Raw genomic sequence first — 21,546 nt, forward strand, 5'->3', positions numbered from 1 at the left:
TATATATATATATATATATATATATAACAAACAAACAAAACCCATCTGTCTTCACCTCAGGTCATGACCCCTGGGTCCTGGGATCAAGCCCTGCATCAGGCTCCCTGCTGGGTCAGGAGCCTGCTTCTCTGTCTCCCTGCCCCTCATGCATGCTCTCTCTCTCTCTCTCTCTCTCTCTCAAATAAGCAAAATCTTTTAAAAAACTAAAACTAAAACTAAATAGAGACTCAATGTGAGAAAGGCAGATCAAGGAAGAAGCACAAAGAGAATGTGAAACAGAAAACTTGCTATAGGAAAAGACTAAAAATCTGAACTAGCTTTAGTCAATATTGTCAGTTCTGTTACTAAATAATAAAATGAATGAGTAAATTATTTCCAATTTGTCACCATCTGTCAAAATCCATGGTCCAGTCTGTTTTAAGAATAGAGTTACTAGAGTTGTATTTCTAACTTACAGTGTAGCCCTGGCCACAACCTGAATTCATTTTAATGAGTCTTTCAGAGCAGACATGGTCTATATATTTATTTTTTTGGCTGGGGAGAGGAGTATTCAAATGGGCACCTTAAGATGAAAAAAAAATTTTTTGACCTGATCCCTATTATAGCATCAGTAATGAGCAGGTGAGTGGGAAACATGGACTTCCAGTGCAAAACTGTTTAAAGTATTACGTAATACCTTAATGTTTCTTCCAAGAGTTGTTTTTGTTGTCCTTATTCTTTCAGGTTTCCAAGTGGCTCCAGAACACTAAGATACCCTGAGTGAATTTAAGTCACAAGGAATGATAAAACACAGCAGTGCTGATGGATTTCATGGGAGGAACACTTTTGTTAGGTTACATAATGATAATAGGCAAAGGCATTTGAATTGCAAGGACAATACTGTTTTCTTTTTTGAAGAGAGATCTTCCCCCTCCCCCCCACCCCCATCCTTCCTCTTGTCATGCTTTTATTTTCTTTATATTGGTCATCCTTTCTGTACTCAGTAATGGACATAAGCAATTTTAATTACTTGGTTCTGAAATTATTGATTTTTTTAGGGACTTCCTTTGCTTTGGAAAACAATCAAGAAGCGAGAAGATATAAAATGCAGAAGAAAACATTTTTTCGTTAGTAGCTAGTATGCCTTCATTAGGCATTAAGACACATTTCTGTTTATAACCTTAATACAGGTGTATTTTTACTTTATAAAAATCAAGTCTCCCAGTAAAAATTGTATTTTACCACACTAATCTTTAAATTCCATAGCTATATATGGACTATTCCATAGTCATATATACCAATTTCGAACCTGTTGGAACATTCTGCAGAATAGATTTTAGTCACTGGAATGAGCAGCTGCTCAGGAAAATAGCACTCCTTCAACCATGATAGGGTTTGGTAGTCAATATTCTTATCTTCCAGTAAAAAGATTTCATAAGCATAAACACTGGACTCCTTGTGGTTTCATCGATCAAGAGAACGTTTCTGAGCAAACACTTCTTAACAGGTTGATCACAGATCTGGGGTCATCACTCCTCATAATGGCACTGCCAGACACAATCATGTTAGCTCCTGCCTCTGCACACTTATGGATAGTGTCAGGACCTACTCCACCATCGACTTCTATGTCCAAAGATGGGAATTGCATTCTCAACCAATTAACCCTCAGCATCATATCTTCCATGAATTTCTGCCCTCCAAACCCAGGTTCCACTGTCATAACCAAGGCCATATCTATCTGATTAGCCCAAGGTGCCAAATAATCAACTGTAGTTCCTGGTTTGATGGCAAGGCCAAGCTTCATCCCATTCTCCCGAATGTCTTTAATCAAAGCCCCTGGGTTTTCATTGCCTCAAGATGAAAGGTGTATCCATTGGCTCCTGCTACAGCCATTGGTTTTACCTGCTGTTCTGGTCTGGATATCATCACGTGCATTATCAAAGAAAGGGTCCTGGCCTAGCTACTTTCAGAGGCTTTCTGCCACAGGGTGCCCAAAGGTGATGTTGGGAACAAAATGCCCGTCTGTCCGTTACATCCAAGTGCAACTAATCGGCCCCAGAGTCCAGGATCTGGAGGCACTCAGCCCCTAAATTGTCCAAATCGCTGTTAAGGATGGACAGGCCTATCTTGCAGCCAGATGCCATGGTGTTGGTTCCTAAGAGCAAGTTACCCACGAGTCCTCTGAAATGTTTTTTGAAGAGAAATTTATGTTCTGTGTTGTAGCAAATTGCAGTTATTTAGGAACAATTGCTGCGTGCTGGAGGCACAGGGGTGTCAAAGAATCTGCCTACCTGGAGCGAGGTCAAAGGTCGAGGACAGTACTGCAGGGAGCTCCTGCTATCCCACTCTTCACTTGTTTTTGGTGTTCAGCTCTCTCCACTTTCTCCTCGTGGAGATACAATGTAGTTCCAATTTCTATTGGCAAAAAATAACTTTCAATTGAAACATTTAATTTTGAACTGTATATTCACTGTAGCTTTCTCTCCCCCCCCCCATTTTACCCATTTCCAGACTTTATTTTCATGGAATTATTATCTTCATGGGTAAAATTGTTTCTGTGTGTGCATGATTTTTTCAAAACTCGATGATTGATTTTTTGTAGGTTATGGAAATGTCCCTTTAATTACCTTGAATGATGCCAAGGCCACAGAGGTGATTGCGACTAAGAGTAATTGAATTTTAAGATCACTAACACTTAAAAAAAAATTTACTTACACTATCTTAAATATGAAGGAATGGAAGCATGAGGAAATTGTTTCCCAGCAAACTGACTCTGAAAAGGTGTGGAGCGTACAGGGTATTTACCATGGGGCGCTCCCAGAGCGGCACCTGTGGACTGCGAGGAAGGCGCCAGCTGATGCAGACCCGCGCGCCCCCCAGGGCACCTCCTGGAGCAGGACCGCGGGGGGCGAGGCCAGGTTGCCCGCAACCCGCCGTAGGTCGGCCAGCCCGCAGGTGAGCTTGGAGCTGGGTGGCTGTCTGAGGGGCCCCGCCCGGGTCAGGAGGCCGGGCCTTTGCTGCCTGGGTGACAGGGGCGGCTCAGGAGCGGGACCGTGACCCTAGGGAAAGGTGACCTTCAACAGCTGGGCTTCAGGTGGGAGGCGAACCCTGAGGAGTATAGGTCGTACCCCCAGTCGCCCTGGAAGGGAGCCACTAGGCTGCGCGCCCCCAGGTGAGTCCTGGGCGGGCAGGTAGCTGCTTCACCTGGAATGCACTGTGTCTGCATAGAGGTCTTTATCCTTCTGAGCGGACATGCATAAAGACGTCCTAAATAGACGCAGTTAAACATTTTTCCAATATTTGATTATTTCCTCAATGTCCCATCAGAGCCTCTTTAATATTCTACAGTGGTAGGTTGCTCCATTAATTTACTTTTTCTTTCATGCGACTTCAAAAGTAACAACCACCATATGTGAAATACAAAATATCAGAATAAAACAATTAGAAAAAGTTTTAAAGCAGAAAGACAACCTCTAGCCTGAGCCAGAGTCATGAGTAAAACACTTCACTTAGGCTTTATTTTATTTTGAGTAAAACGGTATTGTCTAATGGCTTCATAGTAGCTGACATTGTCATCAGCTGGTAAATAGAAACAAAACTGATAACTATTATTTAATGATTATTAAAATGGGGAAAATAAAGTGAATTTGATCCAACAGCAAACACAGGGGTTATTGCCATATATCCAAATTTTTGACAGGAAAATGTAGGGAATGAGGTGAGAAAGGACTGAAATGGATTTTTATACTTGTTTTAACCTCAGAGCCAAAAGAATATTTTAAAGACGTAGCTTACGCAAAAGGGTTAAGGGTAAGTGGAAAGGTGGATCTTAAAATGCTTCGTTCTAAATCTTCCTTCTTCAGGCTCCAGGGCTGATTTCCTTTCCCTCTAGGGGACAGGACTAGCCAATCAAACTAAAAGGTAGTTTATGGGGAAAAAGAAACAAAAGAAGGAAAGAGTTAAAATAAGAGAAAAAAAGAAATGAAAAAAGAGAAAGAACCTATCAATGCGGGGGTGGGGGGAAGGAAGGAGAAAGGAGAAAAAGGGAGGTGGCAGAGAATGATCCTGTGACATTATACCATCTTCAGGGTGATCCTGTATAGGTACAAATTCTTCCACCAAAAGCAATCTGGCACCTGGCACAACTCTTTCATTTGTCCTTTGCAGGATTTTTATGGATGACTTTTCATTAGGAAAAAAGTGGGACATAGTTAGGGATAAGATATGGTTTTAAAAAATGAAATGAAACTTTAATATTAAGCTGTTATGGTCCTTTAGCATTAAACAAATCTCAGCCTTTAGTTTCAATTGAGAAGTAAACTATAGATGTTATAGTGGAAATGTCTAGAACTTAAAAAATGTCAAATAATGACTTCAACTGTTGACTATATACCTAAATTAAAGAAGGACCCTGAGACTCCTCTTTCATGTTTAGTGTCTTCCTTAGAGTTAGGAAAGTACACAGTGCCTGGAGTAGAACCAAGTTTCTTGACTAGCTGGTTGCATGAATCTTTAGGTAGATATTTAATCATTAAACCCTCAGTTTCCTCATATAACTGGCATAATAATCTTTATTGATATGGCTATTTTGAGATTAAACCAGATAATACTCTTATTTTATTTTTTAATTCACATATTTTTTAAAGATTTTATTTATTTAAGAAAGAGTGCAGAGCTAGAGGGAGAGAGAAAGAGAGAGAGAGAGAGCATGAACTGGGGGAGGGGCAGAGGGAGAGGGAGCAGCAGGTTCCCCGCTGAGCAGGGAGCCCCCTGTGGGGCTCCATCATAGGACCAGGGACTGAAAGCTGAGCAGAAGGCAGACCCTTAACCAATTGAGCCACCTAGGCGCCCCCAGATAATACTTTTAAAAGAGTAGCATAATGCCTAGCCCATGGTACTTTGTCAGTTAAAGGTATTGTCAGTGAAAAGTATTACATTAGGTATTTTAAAAGAAATTTCAAAATTTAATACAAAACACTTGAGGTTATCTACTGTATCTACTGCCAACATTATCTATTCATTCTCAATACTAGCCAGCCAAATGCTACCCTCAAGCTGCAGGTCAGTTTGTCGTACTGCTAACAATTCTAAATGTGCTTTAAATATCTGACATTTGGAGATATCGCCTATAAAAGCGTACTTTACAACTTCACATGAAAGGAGAAAAATTATGCGTGATTGTATCCCAATCAATGATTCTGATTTTTGTAAGGCAAGACCCTCTGGAAAAATGCAGAGAGCTCCAGTAGGAAAAACATATATCATCCAGTGTGAATTTTAGTTCAGTGAAAGCACAGACACAGTGGGTGTTAGAGGCTTCTTCCAGGGATATTGCAGCCCAAATAGAGAATGAGGGGCAGCCCGGGTGGCTCAGTGGTTTAGTGCTGCCTTCAGCCCAGGGCATGATCCTGGAGACCCAGGATCGAGTCCCACGTCAGGATCCCTGCATGAAGCCTGCTTCTCCCTCTGCCTGTGTTGCTGCCTCTCTTTCTCTCTGTCTCTCATGAATAAATAGATAAATCTTAAAAAAAAAAAAAAAAGAAAGAAAGAGAGAGAGAATGAGGATCTAGGCCTAGAGGCCAAACACAGTCCAAAAAGGTTTTAAAATGTAACTTGTGGATTTTTACAAGCGATAATGCACGCTTCAAAATAATATTTAGTAACAGGGCATGTAAGAATTTCAAATTTACTCAAAAAGTTGAATTGCCTTGGCTTAAGTTAACATTTATGTTAAGTTTATAAATTCTAAATCTCTGAAACTACATTTTCTCTTTTAAGAATTTTTGAGGGCAACTTTTAAAAGAGCCTCTTTTAATCTTCGTCAATAGAACGTTTAAAGAAAAGTACACACCCCTATTAAAACTCCACTCTTCCCGAGGTGTGAAACCAGCGTCTCCATTATAATGGTTAAAAGTTGTGGTAGTAAAATAAAGTAATTGTGGTAATATCATTAAATTCTGTATTTTTCTGTGAAATCACACCTTCCCCTCATATTTAATTAAATCTCAAGTATCACATCCTGATGTTTTTGTCCTGATATGCCTGATACATTTCAGGTGCCACTGTAGGCACTAAGAGATCTTTAATAATAAAATGAATAAAAATTTATGATACCTCCTTTCAAAGAACTCGCAATGCTACATATGTATGAATTGATTTTGACATTAGGCACCTATTTTATTGTGTTAAAACATATATGTGGCACCCAGGTGGCTCAGTCGATTAAGCATCTGTCTCGTGGTCTAAGCTCAGGTCTTGATCTCAGGGTTGTGAGTTCAAGCCCCATGCTGGGCTCCACACTGGAAGAGGAACCTGTTTAAAAAACAAGCAAAACAAACAAATACCAAGAACATATATAACATAAAACTTAGCATTTTAACCATTTTTACATGTACAGTTCTGTGGTGGTAAGTGCATTCACATTGTTGTGGGACGATCACCATCTATTTCCAGGACTTAACATCTTCCGCAGCTGAAACTGTTAACGATTACACAGGAACTCCCCATTTGCCATCCCTCCTCTCCTGTCAACAACTATTCGACTTTCTGTCTCAATGAATTTAATTACTCTAGGAACAATATTTTTGACTGGCTGACTTCACCAAGCATATGTTTAAGCTTCTTCCATGTAATACTGTGTGTTAACGTTTCTCTTTTTTTTTTTTAAGGCTGAATGTTACGTTGTGTGTATGACATTGAGTGCTTTTTACATTCTCATGGTTGCCAGTGACTTCCTTTTAGAGAATTCTACCCACATTTTACATCTCTTCCACGAAGTGTTTCATTTAAAGAAATAAACCTTTTATTTTTGAGTAGGTTTTAGATTTGCAGAAAAGTTACACAGATAGTTTCTATCTGCCCCACAGGCCATTTTCCCTGTGAGGAACTACACCACATCTTAGTGTAGTCCCTGTGTTAGAATTAATGATCTGAGGTTGATACTTAGTATTAACTAAAGTCCATTTTCTTAAGATTTCCTTGATGTTTACATCATTTCCCTTTTCTTTTCTGATATCCCATCTAGGAGACCACATTACACTTAGTTGTCATGTCTCCTTAGACTTTTCTGGATTGTGACTCAGACTTTGTTTTTAAAGACCGAGGCTGTTTTTCTGAACACTGTTCATGTATTTTAATGTTTCTCTCATGATTAGGCTAAGGTTATGAATTTTTTTTAAATCTGCAGATGTACTATTCTTATCACATCAAGGGTATAGACTCTGAACATACATTATCATTGATAATGTTAACCTTAATCATGTGGCTTTGACATAGAGTTTGCAAGGTTTCTCTGCTGTCCATACACTGGTGAGTGTTTGACAGTTTTCTCCACTATAAAGCTACTTCCCCCTTCTTCTTGTACTGTATTCTTTGGAAGCAAGTCCTTAAGTGCAGCCAACGTTTAATGGGTGAAAACTCCTCGGGGGAAGAGTATCTGTGTAACTTCGTTGCAATTCTTCTGTATAAAATACTTATTTATTCCACTTAATTTTTGTAATCATTTATGTCTGTATGAATAAAGCCATTTTTAGCAAAGGAAATTATATCCTTTAGTGCTCGCTCTGTCCCAGGTCCTGTGTGAACTAAGTACCCATTAATTTATGTAATTCTAGTATAGCCACTCTTGAAAACAGTATAGAGTTCCTCAAGAAATTAAAAATAGAGCTGCCCTAAGACCCAGCAATTGCACTGCTGGGGATGTACCCCAAAGATACAGATGCAGTGAAATGCCAGGGACATCTGTACCCCAATGTTTATAGCAGCAATGTCCACATTAGCCAAACTGTGGGAGGAGCCTTGGTGTCCATCGACAGATGAATGGATAGAGATGTGGTCTATGTATACAATGGAATATTAGCCATCAGAAAGGACGAATACCCACCATTTGCTTCAACATGGATGGAACTGGAGGGTATTATGCTGAGTGAAATAAGTCAACCGGAGAAGGGCAGTCATCATATGGTTTCACTCATACGGGGAATATAAGAAATAGTGAAAGGGATTATAGGGGGAAAGAAGGGAACTGAGTGGGAAAAATTAGGGAGGGAGACAAACCATGAGAGACACCTAACTCTGAGAAATGAACAAAGGGTTGTGGAAGGGGAGGTAGGCAGGGGTTTGGGGTGACTGGGTGATGGGCAATGATGGGGACACTTGATGGGATGAGCACTGGGTGTTATACTATATGTTGGCAAATAGAACTCCAATAAAAAATGTAAAAAAATTTTTTTTGTAATTCTAGCCATAACCATATTGGGGTGTGTATGTGTGTAAAATATATTTATATCCCCTTCACAATATTAATGAGTTAACCAAATCTCTCAATTAGAAACTTTGGTTCCCCAAGAAACATTATATATCTAACTACTAACTACTCTGGCCACGTAACTGAAATGTTAAGTTACTCTGTGACTTCGACAGAGGGAATTTTGTAATTATTATTATTATTATTTTTAATTATCAGTAACTCCTATGCTAAGAGCTTTAAATAAGAGCCTCATGGAATTTTTGAAAATCTGACAAGGCAGAGATAATTGCAGTCATAGACCTAAGTAACTTTGCTAATCAGCACAACTAATAACTGTCTGGTCCATGGCAAAAGTGTAGGTCTGTTTGATCCCAACCTCTGCTCTTTATACTTAGGGTTTTCATTGATCTCTATGCTATATGAATCTATTGATTAGTATTTAAGCACTGAATTTATAGAGAAGTTAAAACTGTAGGCTTACTTGGGTCCCTTGGCTAGCTGGGAGCCTTGGGGAAGTCACTAGCCCACTCAAAACTTCTGATTCTCGATCTACAAATTGGGGGGAGTGATAATAATAGCTCGTTGTAAATATTAGAATAATTGATTAAACTTGTTTGCCTAGTGCTTGGTACAATGAAGGTACTCGCTTTACACCAGCACTCATTAACAGTATCACTACTGTCTTCTTTATGTGTTCCACATTGTTTATGTGAGATACTCTTATAGTTTTGGTTTGGCCTGCTAGAAGACAAGCCTGAGACCGATTCCTCTGCAAGTGATTATGGTTGCAAGCAGGCAGGACAGGAAGGGAAGAAGGTAAGTAAGGGTATGATCAGGTGAAGTTGAGACTCAGCTTGATCTCATATAGAGTTCTGGAGTGTAAATTGCTCCCCTGAGATTGTTCTAGTTAATGTTTATGGGGCTGGACTTGTGTATGTTGCACTAGTCAGTCTTTGGCTATGGGCTGTGGAAGGCAGGGTGGGGGCACGGTGGTGGTGTAAAATCTCAAGCACAACCAGGAAGTTCACAGACTGTCCTCAGAAGAATGTCCCCCCCAGGTGTGAAGCATTACCAGCAAGGTAGTGCAGAACCAGGGAGAACTATGGGAGGAGACCTGATCAGGGCACCAACAGTGGTCAATATAGTCTTTTCTCCCCAGCTACAGAGTACAGTCCCTACAGACATACATTCAGTAGAATTACAGATATTTCTTAAACTCTGTAGATTAGAACAATGAACTTGCAAAAGGACACTTGGGCATAATATGTTTGCTTGACATCTTTTCCTTTTTATTTTTATTTTTTTTTTATTTTTTTGACATCTTTTCCTTTTTAACAAAATAACCCAGTTTGTTGTGGTTATTATATTTTGCACATGATTGTTTTGTTCACATTGCTCTGTGGTAGAGATGGCTTAGTTCTCTTCCTAAAAACTAAAATAGTTATCAGGAACTATTCATACAAACCTGCAGGTACAAACTGTGACTTCCAAGAAAATACTGCAGAGGTTATATAGCTGTGGCTCTCTAACTCATGACACATTAAACCCTCCTTGCCTTGCCTCTCCTTTGTCCCTGCCCACAGATGTTCTGATTCATTTGGTGTGGGGTGAGGCCTGGGTTTCAGTTTGCTTTCAGAGCTCCCAGCCAAGATTGAGAACAACCAGATTGCAGTAAAAAATAGCCGGTTGGAAAATTTCAAGTTGCCTAACTCCTACAAAATGCAAGCAAAGAAATCTCTCTCATCTTGAAATTGTTGTATTGGAAAATGTCCAAAAGGTGTATAACGACAATTTAGAGGCAAATGGTAAAGGAAATATAGATTATTTCAGTATGGAAGTGTCCATTCAAACGATCCTGAAAATGCAGGTGTTTCCATTACCTTTCCAGCTCCCTCCCAAACAGGAATCCTGAGTCTAAAAGAATATTAGTTAAACCATTTCAAATGAACCTTAGGAATGCAGATAATGTAGTTAAAATATTAGACAGGTATACATGTAAACACAGCCAAAGTGAAATTTCAGTATATCTAAATAAAAAAAAAAAAAAAAAACGACGCTCAGAACTTAATACAAATGCCTGAGAGAGATTCAAGCTGGTATTATTTAGATGGTATAGTTAAACCAGTTCTAACTAATTTTAGTCAGATGGAAAGGCAATAAAATGCATGTCATAATATTTTCCTTTCTCTGGAATTAACATTAAAAGTTTCAATGGCACATTAAAAAAAAAACATGAAAGCAAGTAAAACAGTTTTAATTACTTTACTGGCTATTAAAGCCATGTCAATATTTTCATTAGTTTCTAAATAATCCATAGTTTTCTTCCAATGTATTAATCTATCAACAATGCCTCTTAAGGAATATCAGCAATCATAAGAAATAAAACTTATAGCATTATCAAAGGTAAAAAAGCAAAACAAAACACATGTTCCAGGCCCTGTAGTTACTTTTTAAAAACATTGTGAGCTCCAGTCTTTTTAAGAAATAAGAACATTGGTGGCAATACCACAGAAGAAAAAAAGAAAGTGTGAGGTTTGAATATAGAACACTTCAAATATGTCTGACCCTCAAATTAAAAAAAAAATCCACTCTGTTGATTATCACTATGATTCTATGAAGATTACCTTTTGAAAACACCAGTTTTGTTTCTCCTGACCACAGTCTTACTTAAAAAAAGAATCAACAACTACTCTTAGTTTTTTTTTTTTTTAAGATTTATTTATTTATTCATGATAGAGAGAGAGAGGCAGAGGGAGAAGCAGGTTCCATCCCGGGAGCCCGATGTGGGACTCGATCCCGGGACTCAGGATCATGCCCTGAGCCGAAGGCAGGCGCTAAACCGCTGAGCCGCCCAGGGATCCCCTACTCTCAGGTTTCTAGGAGCTTTCCTGGGTTTGCCAGACAAATGCCTCCACTGAGAGCTATAGCTGTGATTTATCGGGTTTGAAATACGAAGTATAACTTTCATGTTGAGACTTTAAATATCTTATTAAGCAACGGTAAGGTCTATCCAGGACTTAATCGAAGCAAACCACAAAACAGGTATGTGTGGCACGTCGCCCTCTCCGGAGCCACCGGCTGATGGTGATGCAGGAAGGAAGGAATCTCACAGTCTCTCCTGGCCTCTTCCCGCCTCCCAGCGGGGTCTCTCGAACTCCCACGTCGTGAGGTTTGCACAGCGTGCCAGCATTCGGACCCATGCGACTCTTAGCGCGCTGGACCTGTGTTGGGCCTGTGACAGGGTAGCCCACGGTGTCCCCAGCAAAACGAAGTGAGACGGCCGGAGTCATTCCTGCGGGGTGCCAAAAGGCAGGTAGCACATGTTAATTCCATTTTCACTTGTGTTTCAAAATATATTTTTCAAATCTTAGAAAAGGGTAAGTGTATATACTTCTGCAAGAATCCTTCATGGGTATTTTCAATATTTGGAAAATGTTGCTGCTGCTGCTGCTTGTACTTTTAAAATGACCTCTAGTCATTTAAAAGTATATATTCCATTTCTGATTTTCTCCTTTTCTTCTCTGTGAGGACAGTGGTGGTAAGTGATGTAAAGGGAAATGCATCTTAAAACGATGGTATTTAGGCATTAATCTGTTGGAAGAAAATGAACGACAAAGAAAACATTATAGAAATATCATAATATCAACAAATATAATAAACTGAGACCTCTTAGCTCTGCAACATACTGAAATGTGGACAGGACTGAAAAAAAAAAAAAAAAACGGATGTTCTGCTCAAAAAAAGCCATGAGCTGGAATGTTAAGTGCAGAATTACTCTCACCTTTCTGTGAATTAGAGTTTAACCACAACTGGCTATTTAATTGGTCCTGTTGTAACACCTCGGTTACCTCTCTCCGGATGTGCAGAATTGGATAAATGGAAATACAGAGCTTTTATTAAATTTTAATTGTGTTTTATTAAGGCACAGAAAAAAAAGACATTTTTCTGTGGTTTTATTATTATCATGGTAATTTGTCAAGAGAAGGGCTTTAATGGTTTAAATACTAATTATTCAAAGACAGATTAAGCTCTACAAAAGGAGAAATGGTTGCTCAGAGAGCTGGACATGCTGAGGAATAAAAGAAAACATTTGGTACAACAACCCGTGCTGGTTTTTTAAAAAGGAAAACAGACTTTTAAAAAATCTGCATTTCATGAAAAGCCACAGAATAAACAAAACCAAAACAAAGACACATACATATTCATTCATTCATTCATTCATTCAACCAATGTTCATTAACTGCCTGCTTTGTGTACCAGTAACTTTTAATCATGGAGTAAACCAAGACAAATTACACGTGGTGCTGCCCTACAGGGTGTGGCAGGGAGCACAGAAAGGTGAATCCCCAACGGCCTGGGACAGTGTTGTGCAGGATCGAGTTCCGCAGAGTTTCAAATAGAGGGACATGTGAGAAGGCGGAAGGACGTTTCTCCAGAACCTATTACATCACACTGGGTTTCAAGGCAGAAGAGGGTAGTCACATATAAATGAGGCAAGGACCTTCCAAGCACAACATAGTGCGGCAGAGAGAGAACAGGAACTGGACAAGTAGGCAAGGGCCAGATCACTAAAAGTTGCATTTGCCAAGACAAGGAGTTTGAAATTTATCCTAATATCCCTGCGCCCTGTCAAGTCCACTTCGGTACCCGTGTCCCCTCGGGCGCCGCCTGGGCCTCTGCCGCCGACCTCGGAAGGGCCAGGCCCACGCAGGGGCGCCCGGGGCTGGGGGTGGACGTAGCCCGCCTGGCTCCCCTCGGCTCCCGCCCCGCCCCGCGCAGCCCCAGTCTCGCAGGCCTCAGTGCTTCCCCTGCTTGCACTCGCCTGCTCTCTCTGTCACACAAATAAATAAAATCTTTAACAAAACGTGAGTTGAGAAAGAATCATTCTTGTGACATAGTCTAATGTACGCAAATGCCGCATTCTGGTCATCTCTTCAAGACTTCATTTCTTGTCACTTTAGCAGGGGCGGTGTTCAAATTCTTAGCAGTTTTAATACCTATGCTGATGGCTCTTTCACTATTCTAGCCTGTTACCAGAGTTTTTCTTCCTAAAACTGTCTTGTCCCCCTTTCTATCTCAGCCATTCATTCCCATGAGAATATACCAGTTTTTTTTTTTGTAATCACCCAGAATTTCAGTTCTGAACATCTTCCCCTCCAAGTCTTAGCTTCTGTCTTGCTAGCCAAATCTATGTAATATCTCAATTCATATTATTTTTCAACTTCATTGGAACTTACAATCTATTATCCAGCTTTTCACTAGCTCTCACCCCCTTTCTTGTCTTTCTAGATCCTAAGGTCCTTATTATGATCACTTCTTTGCAAATTCTTTTAACCCATTTGTCCCTTTTTTTTGGGGGGGGTGTACAGTATGCTTTATTGATGGTACATGACAAGGTAGGGCTCCCCAAGCCCTTCCCCTTCCTTAGGAGGTCTGGGATGTAAATATTGAAGGTCAGAAGATTCTCAGTGTGTTGGGGGATTAAGTTGGGGCAGGGACTCCCCAGCAAATGAGGGCCTCTTTCTTTCTCTTGTTCTTGCTGGGGCCGGTGGTCCAGGGGGCTCTTGCTCCTTGGAGGCCATGTGGACCAAGAGGTCCACCACCCGGTTGCTATAGCCAAATTCATTGTCATATCAGGAAATGAACTTGACGAAGTGGTCATTGAGGGCAATGCCAGCCCCGGCGTTGAAGGTGGAAGAGTGGGTGTCACTGTTGAAGTTGCAGGAGACAACCTGGTCCTCAGTGTAGCCCAGGATGCCCTTGAGGGGGCCCTCTGATGCCTGCTTCACCACCTTCTTAATGTCATCATATTTGGCAGCTTTCTCCAGGTGGCAGGTCAGATCCACAACTGACACATTGGGGGTGGGGACATGGAAGACCATGCCAGTAAGCTTCCCGTTCAGCTCCGGGATGACCTTGCCCACAGCCTTGGCGGCACCAGTGGAAGCAGGGATGATGTTCTGGGCAGCTCCTCGGCCATCACTCCACAGTTTCCTGGAGGGGCCATCCACAGTCTTATGGGTGGAAATGATGGCATGGATAGTGGTCATGAGGCCCTCCACGATGCCGAAGTGGTCATGGATGACTTTGGCCAGAGGAGCCAAGCAGTTGGTGGTGCAGGAGGCATTGCTGACAATCTTGAGGGAGTTGTCCTACTTCTCGTGGTTCATGCCCATCACAAACATGGGGGCATCAGCAGAAGAAGCAGAGATGATGACCCTCTTGGCCCCACCCTTCAAGTGAGCCCCAGCCTTCTCCATGGTGGTGAAGACCCCAGTGGACTCCACAACGTACTCAGCACCAGCATCACCTCATTTGATGTTGGTGGGATCTCGCTCCTGGAAGATGGAGATGGACTTCCCGTTGATGACAAGTTTCCCGTTCTCAGCCTTGACTGTGACGTGGAATTTGCCATGGGTAGAATCATACTGGAGCATGTACACCATGTAGTTGAGGTCAATGAAGGGGTCACTGATGGTGACAATATCCACTTGGCCAGAATTAAAAGGAGCCCTGGTGACCAGGCGCCCAATATGGTGAAATCCATTTACTCCAATCTTCACCATCGTGTCTTGGGACGGAGCTGGCGCTGCACCAGAAGATGTCTGTCGAATGGGGAGGAGCAGAGAGCCATTTGTCCCTTTTTGGCTTTGAATGCTCCCCTGGGAAAACTTCCAATGTGGCTCAATTCAGCTCTGCCTTTGCAAATGAATACGGCTACAAAAAAACCAACCTAGCAAGGCTTGAAATTCAGGACTTTTAAATATAAGTTTCCCTTGTCTGTTAATTCTCCAATAACTTTTCATTAGAATTTTAAAATTTCCCCTCTCTCCTTAGATCTGTTCCACAACACCAAACTCTCTCACAGATGATTACCTTACTTCCTATTTCTCTAGGAAAACTGATTTGCAACCAAAAAGACTTCTCAAACTATGACTACACGGACCATTTACACATGTGCCACACATCCCGCCTACCATCCTGTAACTGTAAGCTACCTTAATGCTTTTCGAGGCTAACTTCTCCTCTATTGCACTTCATTTCAACCCTCTTTGCCTACCCATGGCTATAGTTCCCCAAACTCTCCCAACTCTTGAGGATGATCAAATTTTCCCTGTTTCTTGTCAATGTGCAAAAATATCATGTCAGCTTTAAACACTTTTTCCTTGACCTTATGTTTACTTACTGATACCTCTTTTCCTTATGGCACCTCTTTTCCTTATGGTAAATCTCCTCAAACATTTATCTATACTATTTCTTTTTAACTCCCCTCTTCCCATTCTTATTTGAGTCTAATTAGCTTTTGGCCCATCACTCTGCTTGAAACTCTTGTCAGGTGTGTCTGAAGATCTTCATATTGCTATGCACTAGACAATTCTCAGGTCTCAGATTTCGTGACCACTGTCAATTCTCATATTTATTTCTACAGCCTGAATCATTTCCTCAACTCCAGATTCTTAAAATGAAGTTGTCTTCTTATTTTTTCCACACGGTGCATTAAACAAACAAATAAACAAACAAAAATCCCTCTGCTTCTGTCTCTATCATCATCTCTTGCTGGTTATTGAGTCTACTAATGTTCTTCCCTAATTCAGTGCTTAGGCCCCTTGGTTTATTCTCAAAATGGATATCAGAATGCATTTTTTGAAAGTCAAGTAAGTTATGTCACTCAGACAGAGAAATGATCTATAAAGCATGTTATGTTTTCTGATCCCCAGCATTTCCGATTTCATCCTATTTCCTCTTCACTCACTCTGCTGATAGTGACGCTGGTCTCCTTGCTGTCATTGTAACATGCCATGAAAACTCCTGCTTCAGGACCTTCATACTTGCTGCTCCTCCCATCTTGACTATTATTCTGCAAGATATTGGCAGGTCTGCTTTCTTTATTTTTGGATATCTACTGAAACATCATCCTCTTAGTGAACTTTTTACCTCAACTTTAGTATAGAATAATAATATCTAACTCACAAGAATGCCAGGAGAATAAAAAATGTTTACTTAGGGTGGTCCTCACTAAGAGGGATGATGATGTTATTTTATACAACATGTGGATAATAGAGTTCTTACAATTAAGTAAGTTAACATATGTAAAGAGCTTAGAATCCTTGGTACAAAGTAACACTATAGATGGTCATTATTCTATGAGCCTTTGTTTTCTGAAGATATTATTATTCTATATTAGCACTGAGAAAAAGAGTTCACAAGGTATCATCCCCATATTAAAAAGGAGGAAACAAAGGCTCGTAGCCTTAAGATTCTCGCTCTCCCTCTCCTGAGCAGGGCTTGATCTCACAACCCTGAGATCATGACCTTAGCTGATATCAAGAGTTGGATGCTTAACCTACCGAGCCACCGAGGGGCCTGAGAACTGTTTATTATTTTACAGGCCACATGAGAATTTCTCTGAGACATGAATCCAGAACCATGATCCCTGCGTCAAGGGGCATTCTCGTATGTAGTTTTACTAAGTATTGCCCATTACTTCTAGAATGCTTGTGCCAATATATACCTTCAGTAATAACTCCCATCTCTCACTCTTTCAGTCTTCCCCCACTCCCATTTTTTTTGTCTGGCCATACCTACTCTTCCACACTTATATCTCCTATCTCATGTATGTTGTTGTATTAATACTTAACAACAGGATAGTAGAGATTTGGTTTAAATAAAAATGTCTGTCTTGTAACATTAGAGTAACATATAGTAAAATAATTTGTGAGATAAATCTGTACTTTTATCTGTAGTTATCATTTTTTCCTTTGCCTTATAGTTATTTGTACCTTTGTTTTAGGTCCTATAATTTTGAGCTACACCTTTAGCTACACTCAAGAGCTACACCTTAATATTCCGATATTCATCCATGTATTCATGTACTTATTAAAAACATTTATTAAAACCTTCTTTATTTTTTATTATTTTAAAAAAGATTTTACTTGTTTGAGAGAGAGAGAAAGAGAGCACACATGAGAGATAGGGAGGGGGCAGAGGAAGAAGAAGTAGACTCTCCACTGACTAGGGACTCCCAACTTGAGGCTGGATCCCAGGACCCTGGGATCATGACCTTAGCCCAAGGCATATGCTTAACTGCCTGAGCCACCCAGGTGCCGCTAGCACTTCTTTAATGACAACTGTTTCCCAGGTACTAAGAATACAGAAGCAAGTAAGACAGAGTTCCTATCCTAAGCATCTCAAGAGAGGAGAAATACATGGAAATAAATTACAAAAATGTAAAATGATAATTACTGTCATAGGGAGTATATGTATGTATGTAGGGTGCGTACCTCCTTATATTCTCTGGCCTTGGGGCAAGAGAAAGTAGAGCAAGCTGCAAGCTTTTGTTTTCCTTATCTTCTTCTTTATCTATCTTATTCTTTGTTTTTGCAGAGCAAGTACTATGATAAGAAACTGAGCAAAACCACCTCTTAAATGTGAATGAGTCAGAACTGAACTCAGGAACATACTCTGAACATGTACCTAGATACTAACTCTGAAAGCAAGCTAAAAGAGTAGGGCAAATAATAACTAAACACTTCTTATGAGACATCTTGAGCATTAATAAGTCAAAGGAAAGTAAAATCCCACTTTTGATACAAGTGTAGGGGAGCTTGACGTTTGTGATTCACATTTTGCTTCTGGTATGAGTTGGGCAGGAAAACAGATGCCATAGTAGATGGCAGTTTGCAAAGAAGGTATCGAAAGTCTTAGCTTCTTAACTTTTGAAACTTGTAATTAATTATTTTGACAGAGACCCAAGTAAATTCAAGTCATGATTTTAAAAAGGTCTCTGTGTATTGGCCAGCCATATGCATTCCAAGGTGAAAGAGTCCAGGAAAAGGACATAAAGGAGGCTAATGATGGATACCACTAACAACTTTTCCCAATGAACTTGATAAAGAGACCTTTTTTCCTCTTTTTTCATGTTCCCAATTTGATTGACACATGTAGGTGGCATGAAGTGAGTTGAAATGAGAGGTATTAAATTCTAGAACAGTAAGAAGCAATTCAAAGAAGATAGACGAAAAAACATTGTTAGAGTTCTGTCTTGGAATGTTTCTCAGAGGAAGAAATATTCGAGGGGAGTCTTGAAAGGTGACTCATCAAGCGAGCTCACCAGGTGAATGAGGGAGAGAGGGACATTTCTGATAGACTAGTGGCACAGGGGAATGAAGCAGCACTTAGTTCAGGAAGTTGAAAATAGTTCATTAATGCTGGGCACAAACAGTGTTCAAGAGCCAAGAAAGCAAAGTTGTGTGAAAGGAGCCATGAGAAAAAAGTTATGGTTTATTATAGAGCAATGGGAATCCTCTAATGTTCTTTATTTTTTTAATTAGAAAAATTATATTTATCATAGAAAATCTGGAAAATGTGGAAAAGTAAATAAGATTAAAATACATTTACTCACTAGCCTCTCATTCCGAGCCAACTGCTGTTAACATTACTTTCTCCTTCAGCCCCATCCATTGATCTATATTTTTAGTGTATTACTATTATTTTAGCTTTTTACTAAATTTTTAGTTTATCTATTTTTTAAAATGTTAATTTTAATTATTTTTAAAAAGTGTTAATTTTAATTTTTTAAGGTGTTAATTTTAATTCCAGTTAGTTAATATATAGTGTAATATTAGTTTCAGGTGTACAGTGTAGTAATTCAACACTTCCATATAACACCTGGTGCTCATCCCATCAAGTGTACTTCTTAAAGTTTATGTATTATTTGTTTGCTAAATAAAGATTGCCACGTTTTGTAGTCAGCATTCCTATAGTATATCATATTCAGAATAAATCTCATTCTTTTCAAGTTAAATTTTAAAAGTGAAGTGATGAAACTCCACATTGCTGAGTTTACCTATTTTGAAAGAAGAGAGGAAATAAGCATGTTATGCAGTAATTATTTCTAGGGTGTGACAATATTGATAAAAAAAAACAAGTTATTTTATTTTCCCCAAATGAATTTATAACTAGGTTTTATTGTAAACATTGTGAATCTTTTAGTCTTGATACTCTAGTTACTATGACTGTTTTATGGGGAGGTCCAAAACCACACCAATGCCAGTGACATTTTCCCCATTTTATTTCTGGTTGATTGACTGATTGATTTTTATGTAAACTTTATGCCCAGTGTGGGGCTCAGAATCATGATCCTGAGATCAAGAGTCATATGTTCTACCAAGTGAGCCAGCCAGGCACCCTTCCACCCATTTTTTTAAAGCAATCCAGTTATTACCCTCCCTTTGAAATGCATATGGAATTGTGCTCTTATTGAGCTTTCTAAGCACCTTCCTCAAAAATTCATTATTTTGACTTGACTGCCAGGATACCTACTCTTCTAATTTTTCTTCTATTTGAGTCTTTGCTGGTTTCTCATGTCTTGGTTTCTGAACTTTGGAATGTCCCAGTGATCAGTCTTCAGATTTTATGTATTATATACAATTGTGTTTTTTCTAGATGATTTAGTCTTCAGACTTTATATGCCAACTATGGTATTTGTGATATGTAAATGCCCAAATTTATTTTCCTAGACAGGCTTTTTCTCATGAACATGTTTCATATAGTTATTTATTTATCTCTTGAATTATCTAATATACATTTTAAACATAATATGTCTATAATCAATTTTCTCATCTTACCTATCAAACTTGCTTCTTACACAGTCATCCAGTCTCAGTTAATGACAATCCTATCCTTGCTTAGGTAAAAGATCTTGGGGGAAACACATGGGTCTTCAAACTTCATGTACTGTCTAAACCTCTTGGCTCTACATTTAAAATGTATCCAGAATTAGGGGCACCTGGGTGGCTCAGTGCTTGAGAATGTGCCTTTTTCTCAGGTCGTGATTCCAGGGTCCTGGGATCAAGTCCCATGTTGGGCTCCCTGCAGGGACCCTGAGGGACCCTGCTTCTCCCTTTACCTGTGTCTCTGCCTCTGAGTCTCTCATGAATACATAAATAAAATCAGATATATATATATATATATATATATATATATATATATATAGTCAGAGGTATAAAGAGGTCTATATATATATATATCTCCAGAATTGAACTGTTTCTCCTCATTTCCACTGCCGTGACCTACCAGACACTGCCGTCTTCATCTGCAGTGTTGTAGAAGTCTACTAACTTGTCTACCTGCTTCGGGCCTTGTACTAACTCTCCAGTTTAGTCACAACACCTTAGCCATTTAAAAACACATACTAGATTGTTTCATTTTTCTGACTGAAACTTTCTAGTGACATTCTGTGTCATTCAGAGTAAAGTTTATAGAATGTTCCACAAACCTTGCATAACCTGACTTTTTTATACCTCTGACCTTATTCTCTGTCCTCCTTAGCTTTGCTTTTGCTATTTCAGCATACCCTTGCTCTTCTGGAAATAAGCCAGATATGCTTTTGCCTCAGGGACTTTTATGTGTTCTTCCCTCTACTGGATACCCCTTCTACATAATGCCTATATAACTCAGTCTCTTACTTGCTTCTGTGTCTCCTTTCTTTCTTTCTTTCTTTCTTTCTTTCTTTCTTTCTTTCTTTCCTTTCTTTCTTTCTTTTCTCTTTCTTTCTTTCTCTTTTTCTTTTCCTCAGCCTTTCCTGATCACACTATTTAAAATAATTGCCTCCTTTTATCCTATATTTTACTTACTATCATCAACTAATAATACAATTAGTAATAGTTAATATCTCCTTGTGTCGCAGCATAAGCTCCATGAAGGCTCGGATCATTTTGTTTGTTTTTTGCTATACCCCCAGTAATACACTACCATGTCATTATATTCTTGCTAAGTAAACAGATAATTGAAAAAATTTGTAAAATTTAACATTTGAAATGTTGAAGATTATAAGTTTCTGGTACCTGACTGGTAACTTTAGAATTGCATTCAATTTATGCTTTATCTGCAAGTGTATTTCTTCTAAAATAAGCAATGTTGGATTCCTTATGTCAAAAATCCATTGCACTTATAGTGATGGAATCATAAAATGTTACAGCTTATACAGCATTAGAAATGATTCTTGTTTTGCTTAAATAAAAAGTGTAAGATTTTTACTGGTGATTATCCATAAATCATTATATAGTAAGATGACCCTCCAATTATGTTGAAGTTTTTGTGATATTTCTTGATGTTGATCACATATTTTATTCTAAGTTATACAGGATTGAGAGGTGAAAAGGAAGAAAAAAATCAAAGTTCTTTAAAAAATTCAAAATACCTAAAATTATTATATTGAAAGAGGTCTAGAGGACACTACCCCAAAATACAGTGACTTGTCATATAGACTATTCTAAGTTCAAGGAATTTGAAAAGTGACAGGTGCAGGGAAAACTGAC

The 21,546-nt window shown here is 39.2% G+C and overlaps 2 pseudogenes; both read right to left on the reverse strand.

Moving 5' to 3' along the window:
* Positions 1 to 1,450: 1,450 nt before the first annotated feature.
* Positions 1,451 to 2,123, reverse strand: LOC129502452 (ribulose-phosphate 3-epimerase-like; annotated as a pseudogene).
* A 9,121-nt stretch (positions 2,124 to 11,244) lies between these two features.
* Positions 11,245 to 14,784, reverse strand: LOC129502453 (glyceraldehyde-3-phosphate dehydrogenase-like; annotated as a pseudogene).
* Positions 14,785 to 21,546: the final 6,762 nt, after the last annotated feature.

This window comes from Nyctereutes procyonoides, unplaced genomic scaffold (genome assembly GCF_905146905.1).
Source record: "Nyctereutes procyonoides isolate TBG_1078 unplaced genomic scaffold, NYPRO_anot_genome, whole genome shotgun sequence".
In the NCBI taxonomy this organism is placed as follows: domain Eukaryota; kingdom Metazoa; phylum Chordata; class Mammalia; order Carnivora; family Canidae; genus Nyctereutes; species Nyctereutes procyonoides.